Source organism: Chiloscyllium punctatum, chromosome 52, assembly GCF_047496795.1.
Source record: "Chiloscyllium punctatum isolate Juve2018m chromosome 52, sChiPun1.3, whole genome shotgun sequence".
Lineage (NCBI taxonomy): Eukaryota > Metazoa > Chordata > Chondrichthyes > Orectolobiformes > Hemiscylliidae > Chiloscyllium > Chiloscyllium punctatum.
Window position 1 is genome coordinate 656,773 of NC_092790.1, and position 10,407 is coordinate 667,179.

General features: G+C 44.0%; 1 pseudogene; it reads left to right on the plus strand.

Moving 5' to 3' along the window:
- The first annotated feature begins 394 nt into the window (after window positions 1-394).
- On the plus strand, window positions 395-3,456 carry LOC140470600 (poly [ADP-ribose] polymerase tankyrase-2 pseudogene; annotated as a pseudogene).
- The last annotated feature ends 6,951 nt before the right edge of the window (window positions 3,457-10,407 follow it).

Genomic DNA, 10,407 nt, shown 5'->3' on the forward strand with positions numbered 1-10,407 from the left:
GCAGTGTATTGATCTATAAACCCGGACTAGCTATCTGTCAAAGGACGCGGAGCTGTGCAGACCACAGCAGTGCATTGATCTATAAACACGGACTAGATATCTGTCCAGAACTGGGAGCTGTGCAGACCACAGCAGTGCATTGATCTATAAACACGGACGAGATATTTGTCCAGGACTGGGAGCTGTGCACACCACAGCAGTGCATTGATCTATAAACACGGACTAGATATCTGTCCAGGACGGGGAGCAGGAACAGGATGAGCGAGGAGTTCAGACAGGCCAGCCAAGGGAAAGCACCACAGCAAATTTGTGACAAATAGTGTAAACATTTGTTCCAGGAGAAGACCCACCCCAATATCTGGCGGTTTGGAGGCCGCTGGGTGGGCGGACCGGGGTGGGGTAGAAGCACCTCATCTCACCTCTTCCCCCCACCTCCTCCTCGCCCGTTTCCATGGCGTCCCGTCGCTGCCCCGGAGTGGCCGCCGCCTCCTCCTCCAGCTCGGGGGAGCATTTGTCGACCGCGATGTCTGCTCATCGTGACCCGACGCGGGAGCTGTTCGAGGGTTGCAGGAACGGGGATGTGGCCCGGGTGAGGAGACTGCTCAGGGCCGACAATGTGAACGCCAGGGACACGGCGGGACGCAGGTCGACCCCTTTACACTTCGCTGCAGGATTTGGACGGAAGGATGTAGTTGAATTTTTGCTACAGAGTGGTGCCAATGTCCATGCAAGAGATGATGGAGGCCTTATTCCTCTGCATAATGCCTGTTCATTTGGGCATGCAGAAGTTGTCAATCTGTTGCTGTGTCATGGTGCTGATTCTAATGCTCGGGATAATTGGAACTACACACCTCTCCATGAGGCTGCCATCAAAGGCAAAATTGACGTATGCATAGTGTTGCTGCAACATGGAGCTGACCCTCATATTCGGAATACCGATGGAAGAACAGCATTAGACTTGGCGGACCCATCTGCCAAAGCTGTATTGACAGGTGAATACAAAAAAGACGAACTACTGGAAACTGCAAGGAATGGAAATGAAGAAAAGTTGATGTCCCTTCTTACACCATTGAATGTAAACTGCCATGCAAGTGATGGTAGAAAGTCTACACCACTTCATCTAGCAGCAGGATATAATCGTGTTAAGATTGTACAGCTGCTGCTTCAGCATGGTGCTGATGTTCATGCAAAGGATAAAGGAGACTTAGTACCTCTTCACAATGCCTGTTCCTATGGTCATTATGAAGTTACAGAGCTCTTAGTTAAGCATGGTGCGCATGTGAATGCTATGGACCTCTGGCAGTTTACTCCTTTGCATGAGGCAGCCTCCAAAAACCGGGTACAAGTATGTTCCCTATTGCTGAGTTATAGTGCTGATCCGACATTACTGAACTGCCATTCAAAAAATGCTATTGATTTGGCCCCTACACCACAACTAAAAGAACAATTAGCATATGAGTTCAAAGGACATTCATTATTACAAGCTGCAAAAGAAGCAGATGTGACCTGTGTGAAAAAACATCTGTCTTTAGAGAATGTGAATTTCAAGCATCCTAGGACTCGTGAGACTGCATTGCATTGTGCTGCTGCTTCTCCATACCCAAAACGAAAACAGGTGGCTGAGTTATTATTAAGAAAAGGGGCTAATGTCGATGAAAAGACAAAAGACTGTTTGACACCGCTCCATGTGGCATCAGAAAAAGCCCACAATGATATTATTGAAGTGCTTATAAAAAATGATACAAAGGTGAATGCCTTGGACAGACTTGGTCAGACACCTTTACATAAGGCTGCACAGTATGGTCACCATCACACATGTCGTTTGTTGCTGAATTCTGGATCTGACTCATCAATACTCTCTATGCAGGGTTTAACTGCATTACAGATGGGTAATGAAAGTGTGCAGCAGATTTTGCAAGAAGGTGTCATGTTTGGAAACTTTGACACTGATCGGCAGTTTTTGGAAGCAGCCAAAGCTGGAGACTTGAGTATGGTCAAGAAACTCTGCACTCTTCTATTATCTCTCACTGTCAGTTTAAATTACATTCCCTATAATATGGAAACAGGCTCTTCAGCCCAACAGGTCCACACTGGCCCTCTGAAAAGGAACCCACCCAGACCCATTTCCCTACCCTATATTTACCCCTGACAAAGCACCTAACACTATGAACAATTTAGTATGGCCAATTCACCGAACCTGCACATCCTTGGCCTGTGGGTGGAAATGCCACGATCACAGCTGGATGTGAGAGGAGCCGAATTCATGGATGACAGGCTATGGGCATGTGATGGCATGGCCTGTTCCCTCACATTTACTTAAGGGTGGTCCCTGTCAATGTCCCCTCTATCTCCACATTATCTGGGAGGACGATATGATAAGCCATCTAAATACATTTTTAAAAATATAATTCCGTTAATTTGGACATCATCCTAACTCCGTCACTTGGGATAATTGGAGCCCCTATCACTGAGAGTGCCCTTGCAGTTGCCATTAAACCCGACCTTGGTGAGCTGCTGTAATTGGGGTGGATGGTGGCTCAGTGGTCAGCATTGCTGCCTTACAGCACCAGGGACATGGGTTCATTTCCAGCCTTGGACGACTGTCTGTGTGGAGTTTGCACATTCTCCCCGTGTCTGCATGGGTTTCCACCCACAGTATATGCATTGCAGCCGAAATATATTTAATCAACACGTGTTATTGGTGAACTGCCTGTACATAGAATGGAGGCGCACAACTGATGGCCTGAATGGACGACAGCAGTTCTCATTTTATGTTTCACAATGTTTAAACATATTAAGGGTTATGTATATTGTATGGGGAAAACTGCGTTGAGGAGATGTTCGGTCATTAATTAGAATAGGGAAAGCTCAATGAGTTGTATGACATGTTCCTTTCCCGATGCTTCTGTGCAGTGTATGGGAAAGCTCTGTAAATGTTGTCACAAGCTCTCAGCTGTTAGGATTAGGTCTCTGCAGGGTCGACAGGATTGTGTTTCCAGTTCCCTTTTCTGATAACGAGGCTGCTGCCGGGTGTTCTCTCCGGGTTTATCCTTTAAGACCTCGGAGCAGTTTGATACAATAGAGTGTCTTGCTTGGCCGAATCAGAGACCATTGAAGAGTGTATCACATGTCTATGTGTCTGGAGTAACTTTTAGGCCAGACAGGAAAGCACTGGGGGTTCACTTCCTGAAAGTACATTGCGGAAGGAGATCGACATCTATAATCAACCTTGAATACACGATCACTGTTACTGACACCAAGTATTAGATCTCGATATTTTATTAATTGTTTTTAACTTGCACCAGTTGCCCGAAAATTATCCTGGTCTGGATTAGCAATCCAATGACAATTCCACAACTGCACCATCTCCACATGGGGGCCTATCAGAAACCACACTTATCCGATTATTTCTGTGCTGATTGACAGCTCTATCATAAAAAACCCCAACCAATTTGACCATCGTGATGGGGCTGAGGGCGTGGCAATTGGTCTGATTGTAATTATTCCCTTCTTAGAGGATGGGACATAGTTGAGTAATTGCCAGGGAGATGACAGAGTTGGAGCTGGAATGAAACAGCTTCCTCAGGGACACGGCTTGTTTTGTAGCAAATGTCCTCAGTCCTATTGCAGGAATAGGGTCAGGACCAAATGCCTTTGTCATATCTACAGTGTCCAGCTGTTGCTTCATGTCACGTGCAGTGAATTGAATTGGTTGAAGACGGGCATCTGTGATTCTGAGGGCATCATATTGAGGGTGAGGTGGGTAATCGACTGAAACTTCTGGCTGAGGATGGTGCAGATACTGCATCTTCTACATGGATGCACAGGGCTGTTCCATTATTTAGGATGGGGATATTTGTGGAGTTCTCTCCTTCAGTAAGTAGTTTAATGGTCCATCGACTTTTATGCATGGATTTGACAGGACGACAGAGCTTAGATCTGATTCGTTAGTCTTGCGATCATCTCTCTCTCTATCAGATGTTAGTCCTGCTGTTCGTAGTGTAACCAGTCAAATGTGGTAGCTTTAATGGATTGTCATCAGGTTTAGGTGCACGTGATTCCGACCCGACCATGTTCACCCACACTCTTCACTGACCCATGGATCGGCTTGATGGAAGTGGTAGACGGGTGGACTACCCTGGGGGACAGCTACAGATTGTCATTGAAATCTACAGCATCAGATGATAACCGAGTTTTAGCTGCAACATCTACAATTCAATTCTACTGAATGCCACCCCCCTCCCCCACGCCCAGTTCAAACCGAGACCCATTCACCCCTCAGCCCTGTATTCAGTGACCTACTCTGGTTTCTGATGCAGAAATACTTCCATTTTCATTTTCTTATTCTGCTGGAAGTCTTTCCTTGGTTGTCACACCTCCAATTTGTTACATAAACAATATCCATTTAAGGTACTAATCTGAATCTTTTCCTTTCAGTAATGACATCTTCTGTATTTGAAGTGAATGTGTTTCCTTCTGTTTTTCTCCCTGACCATGATTCAGAGCTCTGCAATATCAGTGATGCCAGCCTTATGCAGTTTCAGAGTCAAGGAACTTGTCACCATGCGTTACTGTTCAGTTCCCAGTGTACAACGCTCCATGTTGGACAGGATGTTTGGGCATCTTTGACAATATGTCGTTGGAAATTGTTCAAAACCAGAAATTGCTGAAGAAATTGCGAAAGATGTTACAGAATTTTCTGGAGTGAATGTAGAGTTAACCTTTCAGGTCCAGTGAACCTTCTAGAAAGGTTTTTTATTTTTATTTCCAGTATCCATAATTATTTATTTAATTGAAAAATCGTTCTGTGCCTATTCATTTCTGGAGAAACTCAACAGGTCTCTCAACATCTTCAGAGAGAGAGAAACAGAGTTCCAGTCCAATGTGACAATTCTTCAAAACAGAATACAATTGCAAAATGGTCTTTTATTCCCTTGCCAGAGGTGGAGCATGGGTGACAGAGAAAAGAGGGTGTGGCAAAGGAAAAACGCGCTTTTAGCAGTGGTGAAAGAAAAGATTCTGTATAACGGGTCTAATTTAAGGTGTGAATTCTCTATTGAATGCAAGATAAAGAAGACACAACCACACAAAGTCATACGGAGGACAGGAGGGAGAATGTTGACCATGTGGTAATATATAGATCTGGCCACAGATTCGTTTTCACTGTCGTGATCATTACCCCTTTTAGACAAAGGAATTCAGGTGCTTGCCTTCATATTGGCACTAGCAAGCGTTTCATGCTGCCTTAGTATTGAAACATGGAGAAAAACAAATCACAGCATGACATTTGGGCTGAGTGATGGTTACCTGTCATTTTTAATATTGCTTCAACTTTGCAGTGCTTATCTTTAAACACTTGTTCTTGAAGTTAGTATCAGATGGAGTGTAGGATGTTGAGGAATGGCATTATAGCTGCTTATAAAATCATGAGAGGTATGGATAGGGTGAATAGCCAAGGTCTTTTCCACAGGATAGAGGAATCCAAACATAGAGGGAATAGGTTTATGGTGTAAGAGGGTAGATTTAAAAGGGACTAAAGGGCAGCGTTTTTACACAGAGGATGGTGGGGGTATGGAATGAGCTTCCAGAGGAAGAGTGGGAGATGCAATGACAGCTACAACATTTAAAACACATTTAGGCAAACATATGAATGGGAAACATTTAGAGGCACATGGACCTAATGAAAACAGATGGGACTAATATAGTTTGGAAAACATGGCCAGCATGGACATTTAGAAAAGCTTCACGCAGAGTCAGGGTGGTTTTGTGAAAAGGAAATGATATTTTGCGGTGTAAAATCATGCAAAGTATTTCTGGAGATGCCCGAAAATGTAACAACGGACTTGATAAAGGGGATCTGGTGGAAACCAGGCTTTCCAGAGATTTTCCACAAGGTATCACAAAACAAAAGTTCTTACACAAAACAGAAGCTCCAGGACGTCGGATACAGTAGAAAAATGGGATGATGATTGTTTAACACAGAAATAGGAGAGTCAGGGATAATGGATCTTTATAGTAAAGGGTTATCTGCTGCAGTACCACAAATATCAGTCTGATGGCATCAGTTATTTACAATCTATACTGACAGCCTGAAGGAGGGAGCTGAGTGCAATATACATCCAAGTTTGAGGATAACACTGAGAATCAAAAGGCAGGCTGTTATTTAATGGAGAGGACTTCCAGAAAAGGAACAGTAAAGACATTGGAGTCTTCCTGGGTATGAAACATAAAGTCAGCTCGATGATGCAGCAAGTAACTCGTTTGGTACATTAGGCGGTTTCCTGGGAAGGAAGGGTTGTGTTATTGAGAATCTCTAAGATGGTGAGGCGATTATTCATTGGAGTTTAAATGAATGAATAGTGATACTGCTGGAACCTACAAGACACAGAGGGGTTGGAGTAGGTAGATGTTGAGAAGTTGTTTCCATTCTTGAGCAAAGTGTCGAACTCGATGATATAGATACCGAATATGGAACATCGATTTCAATCTGAGATGCAGAGTAATGTCTTGTCTCCGAAGCTAGTGAATGTCTGGAATTTCCTAACTCAGAGAGGTGTGGAGGGATACAAGGAGTCGGCAAGAGAGTGGAGTCGGCAAGAGAGTGGAGTTGAGCCCTGGAGTAGATCAGCCATGTTCTTATGAAATGACAGGGTTAGCTTGAGGGGCCGATTGACCTACTCCTGTTCCTATTTATTAATTTCACATGTTATGCTTTTGGAAAGGAACGGGTTATTTTGCTGGAAATCGTGTTGTACAATGTTGCATTCAGGGAGAGCAGAGGATTTGTTGTTTTAACCCTAGGTAGGGTATGTAGCTGTATTCCCAGCGTATCTGGGTCTGCAAAATGACCCACATCTGTAGCAGAAGTTACAGAGAAGGGAAGCCTGGAAACAGGGACTGGGGGGTGGAGGTGGTGGCCAGTTTCTGATCCAGCCTGGATTTTCCAAGTACATTTCCAAAACTACACCTAACCATCGGAGTGGCCTCGATCGGCCCCTGTTTAACATGTCCGAGGGCTGAATGGAACATCAGAACATAGGGCTGAGGGACACAAGTGGGCCATTCAGCCCTTTGATACTACTCCACCAGTAAATAAGGACATGGCTCATCTCATTGTGGTCCCAGCTGCACTTTTCTTTCCGTGCACCATTATCCCTGACTCACCTGTCCATGGAGAACCAGACAAAGCCAACTTAGATATAATTTAAAGATCCAGCCATCCCAAACTTCTGGGTAAGAGAATTCCCACTTGACTGAAATCCTACTTTGTGTATTTCTCCTAATTCCTGCTCTGATGGAGGTTGGAGGGTATCACTGTTTCCTTTTCTCGTCCCATTCCTCCACTGCTGACACATAATTTTAAATGTAACCAGGTTGGTGATATGGCCTTGATAAGGTTCTCAGACTGAGTCGGGTTCAGTGACAGGAACAAGTCAGGAAGATTTCTTTAGTCAGCCACAAGGAACTAATATAACTAACGAATGTGCATGGTGGATCTGTGGTTAGCACTGCTACCTCCCCTCACCAAGGAGCTGCGTTCAATTCCAACCTCGGGAAACCCTCGATGTGGATTTTTAACATTCTCCCCATGTCTGTGTGGGTTTCCTCCCAGTGTTCCAGTTTCCTCCCACTGTCCAAAGGTATCCAGCTTAGAGCGGATTGGCTATGCTAAATTGCCTATAGCACCCAGGGATGTGTTGGTTAGATAGGTTAGCCATGGGAAATGCAGGGTTACATGGATAGAGTAGGGGGACAGGTCCGGGGGGTGGGGGGATACTGTTACGAGAGTCAATGTGGACTTGATGGACGGAATGTCCTGCTTCCACAATGTAGAGATTCTATAAAAACAAGAAGTTTTAAAATACAAACACCCAGTGGGTATCTATCTGATCACTCTCATCTAGGTTTTGTATGTTTCAATAACATCACCCCTCATTCCAAGAGTAACCTGTTAAAGCCTTCATAATATAAGATCCTCATCCCTGGAATACATGAAATGAAATATCTATGAACTGCTTCGAATTTAATTATATCATTTCTCAGGTAAGGAGACAAAAATAATCTCATACACAGATGAAGTTAATTATAGTTTTCTCAGTGGTGATAGTATTTGGAACTCACTTCCCTGCAGAGCATTGGAGGCAGGAATATTGAATATTTTTGAGGCGCAGACAGAAGGTTCATTAGGAATAACGGAGTCAAGGATTATCGAGGAATGGCAGGAATGTGCAGTGTTGGGGAAATGCTGACAGTGGTAAAAAATCACACTGCTCCAGCACATCCAGGAATATAATGCAAAATGAAATGATAATATCGATAAAATGATAAGGGGAAATCCAAGATGGTGTTGATCTGGAAGGTCTGCTTTGTTGGGCTCTGCATCACAGCACGGGCAAAGGGGTTCCCTAACCCACTCCATCACAGCCATTTACTTAAAATGCTTATTTTTGGAAAGATTTGAAATTTGGCAGTTTTAGTAGTTTTAGTTTGTGTAGTTTTTAAGCTCTATGAGACTTTGTTTATTAATGATCAGTAATTCGAGTTCTTCGTCTCTCGAGTTCAAATGTTGCTACAGTGTATTCTGGGTAAATGATGTGCTTAAATGGTCTACCTGGAGCATTAAGGGGAGCCATTAGCCAGAAAAGAGGAAAAATTTACTTTCTAGTCTTAAAAAGAGAGGATGGATGTTCTCCTATTGCAGGAGATGCACCTTGATGACAAAGAACATTTGACTTTCCAGCAGGTCGCGTTTGATCGGGTTTATTTCTCCTCTTTTAATATTACGAGTTGGGGAGAAGCCATAATGGATAAAAAGAATCTTCCATTTAACCTACTAGATTGTATTTGATACTCACGGGAGGCTCATAATCCCCAAAGCCTTGAACTATGGTAAATAATACAGTATTTTGAATGTTTATTGCACCCCCTCCCCACCCACCCCCACCACCCACCCCCACCCCCGGCGCACCCTCTTAAAATCCTGGTAGATGCATTTTCCAAATTCAGTTATCTTGCATTGTGCACATTATTGTAGAAGATTTCAACTGTCTTATGGACCCCACGGTGGACAGAATGTCCTAAGGTGCCCCAATACCCCCGTTATAATGTAAACAATTAATGGATTTGTGTGCAGAAAGAGAGCTGGTGGATATCTGGAGGCAGATCCCCATCACAAGTAAGGATTTTATTTTCTTCTTTAACCGGCATAAATGCCACACGAGGGTTGATATCTTCCCCATTCCTGCAACAATCTTAGATTCGGTGGCATCCTGCACAATTAGGAATATTACCATTTCTGACCATGAAGCAGTATACTTATTGATTAAGATTAAGGGCAATATAACAGCTTCGAGACACTAGCGAATCAATCTCTTTCGTATTAAGACTAGTTGGTTAATTGAGTATTTAGATTAGATTACTTACAGTGTAGAAACAGGCCCTTCGGCCCAACAAGTCCACACCGACCCGCCGAAGAGCAACCCACACAGACCCATTCGCTGACATTTACCACTTCACCTAACACTACAGGCAATTTAGCATGGCCAATTCACCTAACCTGCACATGTTTGGACTGTGGGAGGAAACCGGAGCACCCGGAGAAAACCCACGCAGACACAGGGGTAATGTGTAAACTCCACACAAACTGTCACCTAAGGCAGGAATTGAACTGGAGTCTCTGGCCCTGTGAGGCAGCAGTGCTAACCACTGTGCCACCGTGCCACCCACTGCAATGAATTCAGATCTTTCTTAGCCATTAATTCAGATTTAACCAGTAAGCCATCCATTCGATGGGAAATTGCTAAGGCTTTTGCCGAGGGATTAATTAATCCTTAGGATGTCGCAGAAGGGGGAGCAGGAACGCTGGTTTGAGGCAGAGCTGAGGCCAGCCAAGAGGGCATACTGTGATATACCCTCACAATGCTTCAGTCCACAGTGAATTCCACGCTCACACAGACAGCCAGGAAGGTACTTACTTTTGCTAAACAAAGGCTGTTTGAACATGGTGATAAGCCAGGCAGGTATTTAGTCTATCTTGCCAGGAAAACGAACGCCCCTCTTCAGCCATTACCTCAAATAGGAAAGGTACTCGGATCCTTACCTACAATTCCAAAAAGATTAATGCCTCCTGTCCGAGACTTTTCACCAAATTATTTCAGCCTGAAATAATTTGGGGATAGATGGATTAAGATGGAGTCATTTTTCAAGAACCTGGGTCTTCCGGAAGTAACCCCTGAATAGGTGTTGTGCCTTAATGCACCATTGTCAGCACGGGAGGATGTGAAGCAACTTCAGAATGTAAAGGTACACGTTCCTGACGGATTTCTGAGTGAATTTTATAAATAATTTATAAATCTATTGTCAGGGCTGATGTTTAATATGTTCTGTCACTCATACAGTCATGAACCC